The sequence below is a fragment of the Poecile atricapillus genome, chromosome 3, assembly GCF_030490865.1.
Source record: "Poecile atricapillus isolate bPoeAtr1 chromosome 3, bPoeAtr1.hap1, whole genome shotgun sequence".
In the NCBI taxonomy this organism is placed as follows: domain Eukaryota; kingdom Metazoa; phylum Chordata; class Aves; order Passeriformes; family Paridae; genus Poecile; species Poecile atricapillus.
In genome coordinates this window covers 106,012,683-106,027,113 of record NC_081251.1, presented here as the reverse complement: position 1 = coordinate 106,027,113, position 14,431 = coordinate 106,012,683, and the positions used below count along the sequence as shown (strand labels likewise).

Below are 14,431 nucleotides of genomic sequence, written 5' to 3'. Positions count from 1 at the left end.
TTATGGAGAGAGGTGGTCACAGGAGAAGGAAAATGCTAACAGAATTGGTATTCTGCAAGATGTGAATATTGGATAAAGGTACAGTGGGAAGACTAGTTTGGATTCCACTCAGCTTAACAATGATTAATGACTTATCTCTAAATAACCAAAAAGGACAAATGCTCAGAAGCTTCTGCCACAGAGAGCTGCTCAGGTATAGATTTTCCCCTGCCAGGCAGGAGATTCAGCATTTTGGTTGCTTTAATCCCGTGAGAAAAAAGTGCACTGAATAGTATATAAAATCCTTTTACTGCCATCAGTCCCCCAGGGCTTTCAAGCTCTGCTCAGGACGAGTTTCACCAGAAGTTTTGTCCCTGTGGCAATTCCCAGGTTATCCCACAGACCACAGTGTGCACTGGAGGTTGCAGACTAACCCTGCATGACACCACCACACATAGTTTCCTGCTCTTCCAGAAAGATGTTTCTTCTTTCACTGGAACATCAATTTGGAGTTTTTTACCCTCTTATATGAGCAAAAGCAGGAAAATAGAAGAAAATGTAAAAATTACTAAACGTGGAAAGTGAAGGAATGGGGCCGGCAAAACTCTTGCTGCCTTTCTGTGTCCCCCCCAGGCAAAGGTTTCCTTGAGTCTGTCTTGGACACAGCACAGGAAATGCTCCCCTGGTGTGGTTTAGGAATGGTACTCCCAGTTTAACACAGCCACTGAAATCAGGCTGTGCAGCTCCCTCTCCCCTCCAACTGCAAGCACAAAAGGCAAAGATCATGGTTGAGGTAAGAGCAACTTACTGGAGACAGCAATGGGATAAGAAAATGAACAGAAACACCAACAATACAGAATGTCAGAGGAGGTAATGAAAAGAAACAATTCACACAGAACCACCCCCCTGGTAACAGTAGTATCTGATGGCACCCTCAGCCACATTTTCTCCATCAGGAGGAACCACTTCCCCCTGCTCTGGGCAATGATGTGAGGGGGTACCAAACAACCTTCCTGTCCCAACCATGTCCCCTTCTGGCTACTACACCCCTGCAGACACCGAGGTCTCCTAGGCTACAGGGAAATCTCACATCTCAACAAGCCTTAGGAAGCAAAGGACAGCACATGAGCTCAGTGGAGGTGATGAAGGGGCCTGGCCCACAGTGATTTGGGCATGCTTTCAGCCTCAGGCAGAAAAGCCTGAGGAATCATGAAGCAGCTGATGGGTCATCCCCAGTCCACCTAAGGCATCCCTCACCACCCTCAGGATTTCTGCAGGGGCCTAGGGCTTGATGGATGAATGTATCTCTTGCCCTACAACCTCTTCACCTTTCCAAACCTGCTTGACTTGACACCCGTTTCCAAAAGAGGGAACCATGCATCCAGGCTTCAGTGTGGGAGCAGGGATCCTTTGAAAGATCTCTCTGTGGGCACAGGGATCTCTTTGAAAGAGCCCCCTCCCAGCATCAGCATTTGCCATATCCCCACACTGGAGAAAGGAAGCAAATACAAGGTGACAACTACTTTCCCAGCCTCTAATTCCCAGCTCGCTGCTTTTGCTGCAGCCTGGCAAGCATGATGGGAGAATTATCCCATGTTATTTTTTTGGCTTACGGAAAGGCTCCAAGCAGAGATCTTATGCTTCTGCCCTAGACGCAGCAATAAACTTCTGGATTTGCTGCTGCTGTGCTGAGACTGCCAACATGTACACAATAAAAGTAAACCCTTCCTGTGGCCACAGACCACAACATGCTAGTGATCATGGTATTATCCTGTTATTTAGTGAGTCATCCTTGCTGCTGAAAAATACACACAGCCCAGTTAAGTTGTTAACAATAACACTGGATGTGAGAGACTGGTGTTTGTTTTACTCCAGTGTAACTTATTCCATATGGTCCTTTAAAGCATGCTAAATGTTACATCACTTCGGGCTGCCAACTATTATTTCAAGATGAACTCACAGATCTAGAACATAGCTACTTGAAGCTGAAGTTCTGAAAGCTTTATCTGTCCAGGAAAAACACCCAGTTCGGGAGCAAGACAGATGTTGTGGATTGCCCTATCTTTATCTGGTTAAGCAGGTCCCCATTTTTATTGAGTGTCCACAGTAGTGATGTTTACTGCTGCTCTGCTGCCTGCTATGACATCTTGCAGATGTAAGCCACATGCACAGGGCAGAAGCCATATCCTGACCAAGGAGATAAGCTTAACTTCTAGCATTTACCTCTTATGCATGTTTTTCCAAGTTGCTGATGAACCAATTCTTTGTGGAATCCTAGTGTATTTTCCAAATCTCCTTGGTATTCATGAGAAGAATACTGCAAAAAGAAAGACATGCAGCTGTGAGAGGTGTCCTCACTTCGCTCTCTGGCTACTCAGAGGTTTAACACAAGGTCCAGCACCACAGTGTATCCTTGTGTTCCTGCCACGTTCTATCCTGGACTTAGCCCATAGCGCTGCTTGGAAAATGAACACATTAAAAAGTTTCATCACTAGGGGTGTTCCCCAGGCCTCAGTATTGGGACAAGTCCTCTTTATTTATTTAGGAAATGGTGGGATCACCATTCCTGAAGGTATTGAAAAGATGTGTGGACGTGGAGGTTGGGGATGTGGTTTTGTGGTGGACTTTGGTGTGTTAGATTAACAACAGGACCCATGATCCTAGAGGCCTTTTTCAACCTAAAACATTCTGTGATCCTACTTTTTTAGCCACTGGTTGTGGAAAAGAGATGCTCCACAAAGCATCTTTCTTGCTAACTGAAAGATTTGCCTTTTGGCTTGTGTTGATTTGATCGGAAGTGAAATTTTGAGAGCAAGAGTAACTGACACTTAGAGCTTTTTAGAGCCTTGCTGATAACCTCACCCTTCCCCTGAAGTGTGACATGTGTCCAAAATTATCTTGATAAAAGAGTTAATCTTGAAGGTTGTCTGCTGTGAGCGTGTACATGGTCCATGGAGATGTGTATGGGGATCATGTGGAGGAGAGCAGCGTGTGCAGGATGTGAGCCTTTTGTTGTCAAAGAAAAATCTTTGTACTGCTTGCCACTGAAAATCTGCTTTGTGGGCAATGATTTGTCTGTTGAGCTATCAATCATCAGTTAAGATTCAGGACAAATCATTACTATTTTAGAAAAATTAGTCAGACCCTTTCTAGATTCTTAAAAACTCCAAAATAAATCACCAAAGACCCACCTGAGGATCCATTTGGCGAGAATCTTTGCATTTTTAGAGGCTAGGACAAGTCTGTGTATATGTGTACTTTCTTCATGTGTACCTGGAAAGGGCCTGAAGGTGTTAAAATGCCTGAAGATGTACCTCCACAATAATGCACTAAAAAAGTATTCAGCCTTTTACCCTTAATTTCAATGTTCTGACCTTTAAACTAACCAGGCAGACCACTTTGAGCATGCTTTGAGGCACAGACCTAGAAGAGTGCTACAAAACGAGACAAGTTTGTAGGCATTACAAGCTGTGCCACTACTGATGTTTTCTAGACATTTTCTGTCCCTGTTGATAAGAACATGCCAAATTTTAACATTCGTCTCTTTGAAACAGTCTGATTATCTTGAAACGTGCCTTGATGTACACAGCTTATGGAAAATCACAGAGCAAGACAAGTTTGAAGGCTTTAACCTTAATAAAGTTGATGTTTCGCCAGCACAGATGCCTTGCCTTCATCCTGAGCTGTAACTTCATTTCTTGTCTTTGGCGTGGATATCATTTGACGCGTGTCCCTTCCTTCGTGGCAGTGTCTTATGCAAACACTTCACTTCAGCAGGGTCTTTGCCACACAAAGCCATCTGCAGGGAGGCCCTGTGCTGAGCCAGGCTCTTTGAGGAGCTGGGGAGGCGCTGGTTGTGGCAGATGTTTGTGACCTGAATGACTCCTGGACAGCCTCATACTTGTGTTGCTCATTTGTCACGTTGCTATAATTTATTCAGCTGACCGATGGCCCCAGATCAGTCCTGACTGTGTCTCTTGCTTTACCTCATATTTTGGTTTTGCCTCTTTTTTTCTTCACAGGTTCTTCTTCTTTATCCAGTCCCTCTCCCCCAGACAAGCCAGTGACTAAGCTGGTACCCTGCCTCTGTTATCAGCAATGTTTCTCTTTCCTGCTGCTGTCTAGTCAGTGTAGCTACTGATCAGCTGCATGTACATCACCCCTCCTCTTCCAACCTGCAGGTTCTGGTAGCTTTTCATACCTTTGTTTCATGTTGTTAGACAGCCATAAGTCAGGGCTAGCCAAAGATGTTACTTTCACCGAATCATAGAATCAGAGCATGGTTTGGGTTAGAAGGGAGCTTAAAGGTCATCCAGTTCCAGCCCCCCCTGCTCTGGGCAGGGACGCCTTCCTCAAGACCAGTTAGCTCAAATCCCCATCCAACCTGGCCAGGAACACTTCCAAGGATGGGGCATCCACAGCTTCTCTGGGTAACCTGTTCCAGTGCCTCACCACCCTCACAGTAAAGAATTTCTTATTAACATCTAATCTAAATATCTTCTCTTTTAGTTTAAAGCAATTAGTGTTGTTCTAACACTATCTGCCTGTGCAAAAAATGGCTCTCCCATGAGTATATTGGCATGTGAATCACTCTCTTTAGTACACTTTTAAAATTAATATTGTTGCTGTTACTGATAATTTTCTTTTCTCTCTGCTGTTTCCAGTAAATTGTTCTCATCTCAGCCCGTGATCTTTGCCTTTTGTGCCTCCAGTTGGAGCAGGGAGTGGGAGCAGTGCGTGGTTTTAGTGGGAGTATTAAACTGGGGAATACCATTCCTAAACCACAACAGCCTGGAACAAACCTTGACAGGGCAAAACACAAGTGGGATATACAATGGGCTCCAGAGCAGCAATCAGCTCTCTTCCCTGGTGTCCTATGAGCTAAATGGCTCATCCACCCAGGAAATTGGCTGCCAGCCTGGAATGAAGGTCAGTCTGCTCCCAGGTTGTGTGATATTGGATAGTATTGCCACCTAGACTTCGCTACACTCTCCCAGGATGGTCTGATTTCCAATGTTTTGACTCTTCTGCAACACCAAATTTTTGTCCAAAGCCTAAAGGCTGTCTCCTTTCCTTTCAGCCTAATCACAACCTTGGTTTTCTCTTTGTGATGTGCTGGAGATCTGCTGATTGTTTGTCTCTCAGATACATTTTTCTGGTGAAATGATCTTGAGAACTAGGTCACCTACACCTGATCTGAGGTTTGCTCATCCTGATCTTAAAACCTTTCAATGATAAAATACACGCTTCTCCCTCTTTGTAGACAACCCTGCTGCCTACACCATTGCTCTCACAGCTACAGAATGTTTCTCCGTGCACCAAACTTCAGTGTCCCTGCCTATAGTTTAACCCCCTGGCTTCTTATCATGTCAACAGGAGGAATGGAAAGCATCTACTCTTTAAGATGTGCAAGGATATTTGTCTCCCCTTGACTTGTCAGTTTGCATTCCTGCAATGTTTCCTCTTGAATCGTGTCTTTGGGACCTCTCACTTCTCTTATTTCTTCTGCAGCCCTTGCTCGCTTTCCCAATGCCACTGGTCATATAAATACACCTGTTAACTCTGGGAACTACCACTGGCAAATAAAATCCAGGTATACTTAGCAGCCCTGGCACAATTACCAAAATTCCACACTGGTATCTTGAGGCGCAGGGCGCAGAAAGTTTCTGAGTGGCTGAGGTGCACACAGAAGGGAGCTGAATGGAAAGGGCAAGCCTGTATTCTCATCAGGCCTGTAAGACACTGCTCTACCAAACACACACCTGCCTGCACACCAGCAAACTGGTGCTGCAGCCTCAGAACCAAAACAGATTTCAGAGAAGCTGGGAACAGCTTCCCAGAAGAGCAGAAGATTTCCTTAAGGGACCTGGGGATTTCTAACCATGAGGCAGGTGGCAAAGACGCATCTTCAATCATTCTAAAGCATCACACAATCCAGAAAGACATGATAAAAACATTCAGCTCAGAGCAGCTTTTAAACAGGCCATGTTTGAAATTCCAAGGGGAAAGCAGACTAGCATGTGACAGCATGGAAATTTGAAAGGAGAATCCAGTCTTACAAATGGTGCAGTTTCATATCTCCACAGTGTCCAGCAAAGCCCCAAACCCCTAACCAGTAAGTAATCAGGAAGTTACATCTGGTTTTCTTGATTATTTTTCCTTTTTTTTTTTTTCCTTTGGTAAATTCTCTTTACATGCAGGGCTTCAATTCCTGCTTTTAGGGCATGCAGCATTGGTTTCTGCCTCAGTACTGCTCGAGCAGGCAGCACAGAGAGGATAAGCATTTTTGGTTCATACATCTTCAGAGGAAAACAAAAGAAAGAGAGCAAACTGTGCCCAAAACCAGCAAGATCTGTGTGTGCACCAGTATGAGTCCCTGGCCAGCAGACCAAGCTGTGGAGAAGGAAACTGGGAAAAGAACCCTGCTACACTCTCAGCTGTCCCAGGGGGGAAGTCAACCAGGAGCAAGGGCACGGGATTTCTGCAAGGTGCCTTGGGAAGACCAAGGAGCACAGAAATTCCAGCCACATGGGTCCTTGTGGCCTAAAACTGACTGATAACAGCAGATAACATGTTCCTCTGTCCCCAGGACTCATCTCTGGCAGAGCTCTTCCGTGCTGGAGGGACACTCACCAGGCAAGGCCACTTGGAGGTGAAACAAAGCAGAGCTGAGGCAGAGGCTGGTGAAGTCAAAGCAGCAAGGAGTTAAGGAACATTCCTGAGCACCCTCAAGGACAGCAGATTAGAGCCCACTGCAGTGAGGGAGATTTCCCTTTAGGAGAAATCACTGCACAACCCCTCACCTAATGGGCCTGGCCTTTGCAAGGTGTTTCACCAGCTTTCTTGATCTAGAACAGATAAATAAAATATAAATGCGGTGTTTTCTGCAGCTGAGGCCAGTCATATCTCATTTTTAACAAAAAAGGCTATTTTCCCTGGAATACCCAGCCTTGCTGAAGGCTGGCAAACAGATGATACAGAGGAGGCCAAATTACTTTCACAACCAGGGGCCACAGCCAGAGCCATGCACTACATCTGATTTGCCTTGTGCTTCCCACTGGTAACTATGGGAACCTTGCTCATGGATCTAAGGAGGAATAGGGCCAGAGCTGCTGAGGAAGCCTCACAGTCCCCAGCTTGCAGGACACGGCTCCCAGACAGTGCCACATTGCACTTCTGGTTTTCGGGAAATCCCAGCTCCTGGAGTCATGTGATTACTATTTCAGCACTCTTATGGCTTCTTAACTTGCTTCTGGTAGCCAAGTAAATTGGAAAGCACCAAACTCTGGGGCCCAAAAGCAGAAGACAAATCCAGAGAAAATGTTATTTGTTACTTTTTAATTCCGGACTTGGGAGGGGGGAGGCAGGGGTTTCTTCAATTTTTTTCAACCAAAATTTTTCCAGCTCTTGGAATGGTGGTGAAGAGGGCTGGAGTGTCAGCTGGGGAGTGCTAGTGCCTATTTGATGGCAGTGCTGCCCCAGGGCTGGCACACTGCACTTCCATGGACCTTTGCAGGGAAGCAGCAGAGTCACTGGGCTATGGCTTTCACTGGGAGACACATTTCAGTCACCCTTGCATCTGCATTTTGAGTCCCTGCGTTCTGAAGTCTTGTAACAGGAAAACAAAGCTTCATCGGTGTCGTGGCTTTCCTGGGAAAAGATGCTAAGGGACAGCCAGTTCAGCAGGGGACATCAGGTCCTTCATTTTCCAGTGACTCTGTGACTCCAGCTAGGAGCTGGTTTTGACCTGAGAGGTGGAAGTGAGATGCTGCTGTAGCATGCACTGCTGGTGAGACAATGAACAGCTGCCAGAGGCTTTTTTTGTTTCCACCCCTTTGAGAAGAGTGAGGAGACAGTTTGCACCTTGTACATCTCTCACAATAAGCCCAGCTGCTGAAGCCATTCTGTGCACATATTGAATTTTTCCTGTACATGCCTGGTGACCAGAAAGCAGGTTTTTTTTTCCCAGAAAGAAAAGTATGGCTGTGGAGCAGAATGTGAAGAGAAGAATGTGTGGCTTGTTTTTCAGCCTAGATGTTTGCAGAGTTTGTGCAACTCTCCCCATTTCCAAGCTTCCTAAATTCGAGTCCAGCCCCTCTAGCTACTCATTCTTTCAGTCCCCATGAAGCAGGTGGTTTCCAGTGCAAATATACTTTTGTGTCTGTTTCACATAAGCAGTGCTCTGCAAAATTTGGCCAGTCGATGCTTCTTCCAGGAAAGCTCTCTCCCAAGCTGTTAAATGCTATGCTCCTGAATTAGTGTTCTGGATTTATTGTTTAAACATGCATAAAACACAGCACAGAGCAAATATCCAGGGGGGAAGCTCTAGAGCAGCACAAGCTCGGTTTCTCCGTTCACCTCTGCAGGCTCTCAGAGCAGGGCAGTGACAGAGAAGCACACGCTACCCATCTTTCACAGGTGTGCCAAAACATTCCAGCCAGCACTGCCTCCTCCCTGGGCTGCAGGCTGTACTCTCAGTTTTCCAGGGGAGAAGATACCTTTCACTTCCAAGCCCCCTGGCTGGCTGATGGACGGCTGTGATGCAATCAGACCTCCACGGGCTCACCGGGACTCAGGCTGCAGCAGGTACTTGGAAACAGTTAAGGAGGCACTGCCTAGAGAGCTCAAAAAGGAATATATTGATGTCCAGCACACAAAATTGCCCTTCCTACTCACTGCTGTGTCCCACTCCATCTGCCGCATTTCTAAATGCCCGATTTATCCTCCTAACAGCAAAGGCTGGTTTGAAGGTGTCAGTGAAAGGAAGTGCTCAAATCGCTGGAAAAAGATGTTTCTAAGCATCTTTTTTAGAAACACCACTCTCCAGGGATCTCCAGGTCTCTGCCAAGAACATGCATAGGAGAGCCAGAGAATGTTCAGGGAGCACATGCTCAAGCCTGCTGCAGCGAGGAGCAAAGACAGATGGATGGCAAGCAGAGGTGACAACCCATCTGCTTCTGCAGGACCTCTCTGGCATCTCCCGAGGGACTCGAGGAAAACCATGACCGGAGACAACCAGCCAAAGCAGACTCACGGGTTATCCTCCAGCATCATCTGAGACCAAAGCATTCCATTGAGGAGATGTTCCAAAGAGGGACAGAAAGGATGGTAGGACGCTCGGAGATGAGCATGCTTTGGCTGAGCTGAGCATTGCCCAGACCTCTTGTCTCCCTCAGGGAATATAAGGCAGAATTTTTTCAAGCAGAAAGTGCCTGAGGCTTTGTGTGCTCCTCCTCTAAAGCGTGCAGCAGTTCTTCTTTCATAAGGCACTGCTCAGAGAATGGGCCTGCACCATTCTGTCCTGTGTTCGAGGCTCCACAGCCCACTAACCCCATTCTTTGCCAGGAGGAATTGCCTTTGTGCTCTGCACATGCAGACAATACCCAGAAACCTCCTCCAGCAACTGCAGGGAGATGCAGGCTGCTGTCGGAGAGAGCTGTGGGTGGGCATGAATGAATGAGGGAATGAATGAGCCATTCGCTACTACTGGCATGAGAATCTCCATGATTTTGAGAGGAGTAATTAGTGGTTGTAAGCATGGCTGCAGTGGTAGGTGTTCACTTGCATGGCTGCAAAGAGTGGCAGGTAGGTAGAGGTAGCTGGAGCAAACCACTGCCTCTCCCAGCACAGTCCGGGCTGCAATCTGGAGTGCTGAAGCACGGATGTGCCCACGCCATGTGACAAATCTTGCTGTGTCAGGACATGAGCAGTCTTGTTGCATTTTTGCCTAGAGCATCAGGCAGAGCGCAGGAGCGTTTGCTCAGCTCGCCCAGCAGATTTCGCAGCCCATGCAGAGCTCCATTCTGTCACAGCCACCACTTCAGCTAGCTTGGCTGAGAAAAAGCAGTGTGAACCATGGCCACTGCAGAGGGGAGCAGTCCCGGAACACAGCATCTCCTCTCAGCGACTGGACTCTGCCTCTCCCACTCCCTGACTTCCACCCTTCAGAGCCCAGCTCCACCTTTCTCTTGGAGACTCTAAGAAATGAAGGTCTAAATGTGCCTGGCAAGGGGTGTGTCAGGGACCAGGGAGTGGGGCACATCTTCTCCAAGCCTCCCAGCCCCATATTCTACCTAGCCAGTCACTTTTGAAGCAGACAGGTGAAAGCTGCTCTCATGTTCAGACGGGATAGTGCTGCTTCACCTTTTCTGTCCCAGTGCCATTAAGGCTGGGTGGATACAGAGGGTTCACGGACTAACGAGCATCACCACAAACACTGACAAACCCTTTGTTTCCTTCAGCTCCCCTGGAATGTCACAAAAATCCCGCAGCTGAAGCAGCCTTTCTGAGGGTGTCAGCAGGAGGCTCTGGGGGACAGGAACACGCACTGGGAGCTGCCGAGGGAGGTGAGTTTGGAGGAGCCGTGGGTGTGCCTGGCTCTTCAGAGGGCAGCTCACCGGTGGATGCCCATTAGCACAGTCTTGGTGATCCAGAGGAGTTGCGTACTGTATTCACTGAAAGAGCTGGGAAGTAGGTCAGCAACATTACTGAGGGAATTAGGGAGTTTTAGGGAGAACTCCATGACTAAAATTTGGGTTCCGCTGCTTACCGGTGCAGTGATTGGATTTCAGTGTCCAGGGCAAAAAGCACCAGCAGGGATTGTGTTTGCTGCAGCCACGCCAATTTTTCCTGCTCACACTATCCTTTTGCCATGCCAGCTTGTGCAGTGCCTTGCATCCTGCAGCCACTGCCAAACCAAATGCCTCTGATACACATCCACAGCTCTCCTCAGCTCCTGAGCCCAGCACAGCACCGTGCAAGCTGTACACATTTAGCTGTGCTCATTTTATATCAATGGCCCTGCTGGGAGAATTGAGTGCCATCAAAGTACCACACATGGACAGATGCAAACTTATGCCTTCTCTAAAGAGTTTTAAATCAAAAGAGGTGAGGCAGAAAATCGGAGTTAGCTATTGGACACAAAATCATGGTTTTTTCTAAACCAAATTCTTATATGGAAATGCCTTTCATTCCATATATAGGCAATAAGTTCTCAAAGTGAGACCAAAATATATTCATATATAAATTTATATTTATCCATATATAAATTATATATCCATATATAATTTATATATTATAGAAATAATATCCAGAACTGCTGCAACACTAATTATAAGTAGCTGGCTTGTTGTTTGGTCAGCTCATCACAAAGTGCAAAGGAATTTTGTGACATTGCCCATGTCTTACCCCTCATGTTGAACAGAGAAATTTAGTTTTCCATCTCTGCTGAAGAGCAGGATGGTGCAAAAATCTTAAAAAAAAAAATTTTTTTGAAAGCAAGTAAGAAAAGCACAAGTGAAATTCAAAGGTAAAATTCCAGGTTTGTGTCTTGCCAGCGGTGACCAAAATTACAGGCTACAGGCAGAGCTGACAAGAGGGAGAAGGTGTGAGAGGGTGCAGGAGCTAAAACAATGTCTCTGCTTCCCCACAGTTCTTGTTGCACCTGAGGATCTGGGCACAGAGGGCTCGTCAAGGTTGCTGGGTACTTGCACGCCAGTGTGTGAGTTATTAGCTCTGGTCCTATTTTAAGTTCCTAAAGTCACAGAATTTTGCCTGGAGGGTGGGACAATGGGTTCATCTGCTCCTTGCTGGAGCCAGCGAAGGGTGGAGGAGTCATTCAGGCATGGTGAAAAGGGAATTGCCCACAGGAAGGACACTTTGGTCAGCCTGAGGTGCAGCAAGTCCTTCTGTGCCAGGCTGCTGCCTTCCTGCAGGACCTCCCTGGGCACAATGACCCTCCTGTGGGGACAGGAGGCTCCGCGGGTTCTGGGCTGACCCAGATGTGAGGCCAGCTCCCGGGAGGGTCCTAGCTGACCCATATGCTCCTTGCCTGTCACCCCATGTCCCCTGCTGACCCCTGCCACAACTCTGAGGATATGAGAGGGGGGTGAACGTCAAGACCCTTGGGATGCTCCTGACCTCCTGCCTCCCCACAGATGCCTTGGAACACTGTGGGGCACGGGGACAGACACAGCAAGGCACTCCTTGTACACACACACTCACACACAGACACACACATATTTCCCTTCTTCCCATCCTTCCCAGGGCTCTCTCCCTCCTGAAGGGTGCAAATGGGCTCAGGATCACCCTGGCAGGCTGCAGGTCGGCCGTGGGGATGCGTGCAGGAGCTGACAGGTCAGGGTGGGGTGGGGTGAGCTGGGCTGGGATGGAGGCAGGCAGGGTATGGATGGAGACTGTCCCGGGCAGGGCAGAGCAGGACCGGGAGCAGGCAGGGCATGGATGGGAGCTGTCCCGGCCAGGACGGGCAGGGCAGGGGGCAAGCAGGGCAGGGCTAGGGACTGCCCCAAGCAGGGAGGGCAGGGCTGCTGGGGGTGGGTCCGCAACCAGCCCTGCCTTTCAAAGTCCCTCGATCCGAGGAGGAATTCGGGAAATATTTCCAGCAGCGCTAGGACGAGGCGGAGGAGGGCTGAAGCTGCTCCCCAGGAGGAGGGACGGCGGGTCTCTCGCTGCCCGCTCGTGGCGGCGGAGGGATGCGGAGGGAGGGCAGGCTGCCTGCGGGGCGGGCCGGCTGAGCGCATCCCCGGGGCGCGTTTGTGCGCGCGCTCCCTCCATCCATCCCTCCATCCATCCCTCCCTTCCTTTCTCCCTCCCTTCTCCCTCCCTTCTCCCTCCCTCCCTCCCTCCCTCCCTCTCTCTCTCTCTCTCTCTCTCTCTCCCTCCCGCCCGCCGCCGCGCCGCAGCCGCGCACCGGGGCTCCGCCGCCCGCCCCGCCGCGATGCCCCGCTGCTGCTGAGCCGGCCCCGCTCCTGCACCCCGCTCCTGCACCCCGCCAGGTAGGACCGCGACCCGCCGGCCCCCGCCCCGACCCTGCCCAGCCTCACGCTGCTTCCTCCAGCGCCATCCGAGCGCCGGGGGAGGCTGCGGGGGGGCGGCACGGGGGACCGGGAGCCGTGCGGGAGCCGATGGGGCCGCGGGGGTAGGATGCTCGCACTCACAGCACACGCCCGGAATGTTTTCTAGGAGCCAGCCGCGGCACCCCGAGGCAGGCGAAGGGGCTCGCCGCCCTCCCCCGGCGGCCAATCGCGACATGTCGCGACGGGAGGCGCGGCTGCGGCGGGGGGGGTCGCTTCCCCCTCCCGTAGCCCGAGAGCCGGGCATTGCCGGGCAGGTGGGGTCGGGCAGGGGGCTGAGGCTGATCTCCTTCCCCGGGGGCTTTGGGGCGCATCCCCCCGGGCGCGGTGGGGCGCGGTGCCTCCGCCTGGCGGGCTGTGCGTGCCTCCAGGCAGGGCTGATTCCCCTGCCTGGAAACGCTTCCCGAGGTGAGTGCTCGGAGGCACCTGCAGCCACCCCGAAATTCCCATTTTCGTCTCGAGCAGCGTGCCTTACTGAGGGCTGGCATTAAGCAGCGCTCATCACGTAGGCTTTGTCTAGGTGGAAGCATGGCTGGGGCTCTTCCGTCATCTTGAGTTTAATTCTTTATTCACAGCCTTGTTGCTTCCCCCCCCACCCCACCCCGCCGAGCCATGCAAAACAACTCCACACTCTGTCTCCAAAGCGAGAGCCGACTGCCAAAATGTTGCAGAAATGCAGCAAGCACTAGGGAGGACTGGAGTCTGAAAATGAAAGCTGTAGTAAAATCACAAGGTCACAGGCGTGTGGGTGCGAGCGTGTGCTTTCAGGGCTCCTTTTCGCTTGCGCTTTGCAGGAACCTGTTCATTCCTCCAGTCCCAGATGTTGGAAATTCGCAAGTCAGGCAATGGAAATGAAGGCTGAGAGGGGCTGGGGTTCTCTGTGTGCTCCCCCGGCACCTGCCTAAGAATTCACGTGCTTTTTGTCATCGTCGCAGAGAGAAGGGGTGCGCTTTTGTTTAGAAAAGGGAAGCTGGGACGCTTGCATATTGATGTGATGGTGGCATCCGGGAAAAAAAGAACTGTGCTACATGGCTTTGGCTGGGGACGTGGCTATCATTAAAGAAAGGCTTTTGTGATCCCTTGGGAGCGTCTATTAGCTGTTCCTTTCTCCCGTTTTCCTTCTGATTGGCTCTTCAATAGCAGCTTTGCCCCTTGTCCAGCACAGACGTTTAGTCCAAATAGGGAAATAATGTAGCATTTCTAGGACCATCACCTGCCAGCCAAGCCATGAACCCCCACCACCAACTCCCAGGAAAGCTGTCTGACTCCTCTTACGCCCCCACCAGCTCTGTTGACATGAACAACTCCTAAGTCAGTGCTGAGGAGCCACGTTGGTCAAAGCTTCCTCTCTTCCTCTATCTTTGCATTCCAGATACCTGAGGAGGCTGGAACACTCTCTGTGTCCAGCATCCCTGAGTGCCAGCACAAAGTAGCACACTTCTAACCTGATGAAACTTCGCTTGCTTCTCCTTCCCTCACTTTCACTAAGGTTTTTGTGTTCTTTTGGCTGTGAGTGGCTCCTGAAACTTAAATGTTCACTGTCCTGTGTCTGTCCAGGCTGAACCTGGTCTTCTCTCCTG

At 49.7% G+C, this 14,431-nt stretch overlaps 1 protein-coding gene across 5 annotated transcripts in view; it reads left to right on the top strand.

The window, feature by feature from the left end:
• The window catches only part of SLC8A1 (solute carrier family 8 member A1), a 122,372-nt gene that overhangs the window by 4,746 nt on the left and 103,195 nt on the right, over positions 1–14,431 (top strand). For 4 of the 5 annotated variants that reach the window (XM_058835550.1, XM_058835548.1, XM_058835549.1 and 1 more), the window contains exons 2-3: positions 10,221–10,325; positions 11,411–11,479. The gene's annotated coding sequence lies outside the window, so the exon portion shown is untranslated. The remainder of the gene's footprint in view (positions 1–10,220; positions 10,326–11,410; positions 11,480–14,431) is intronic. The other variant, XM_058835547.1, reaches the window with a different exon arrangement.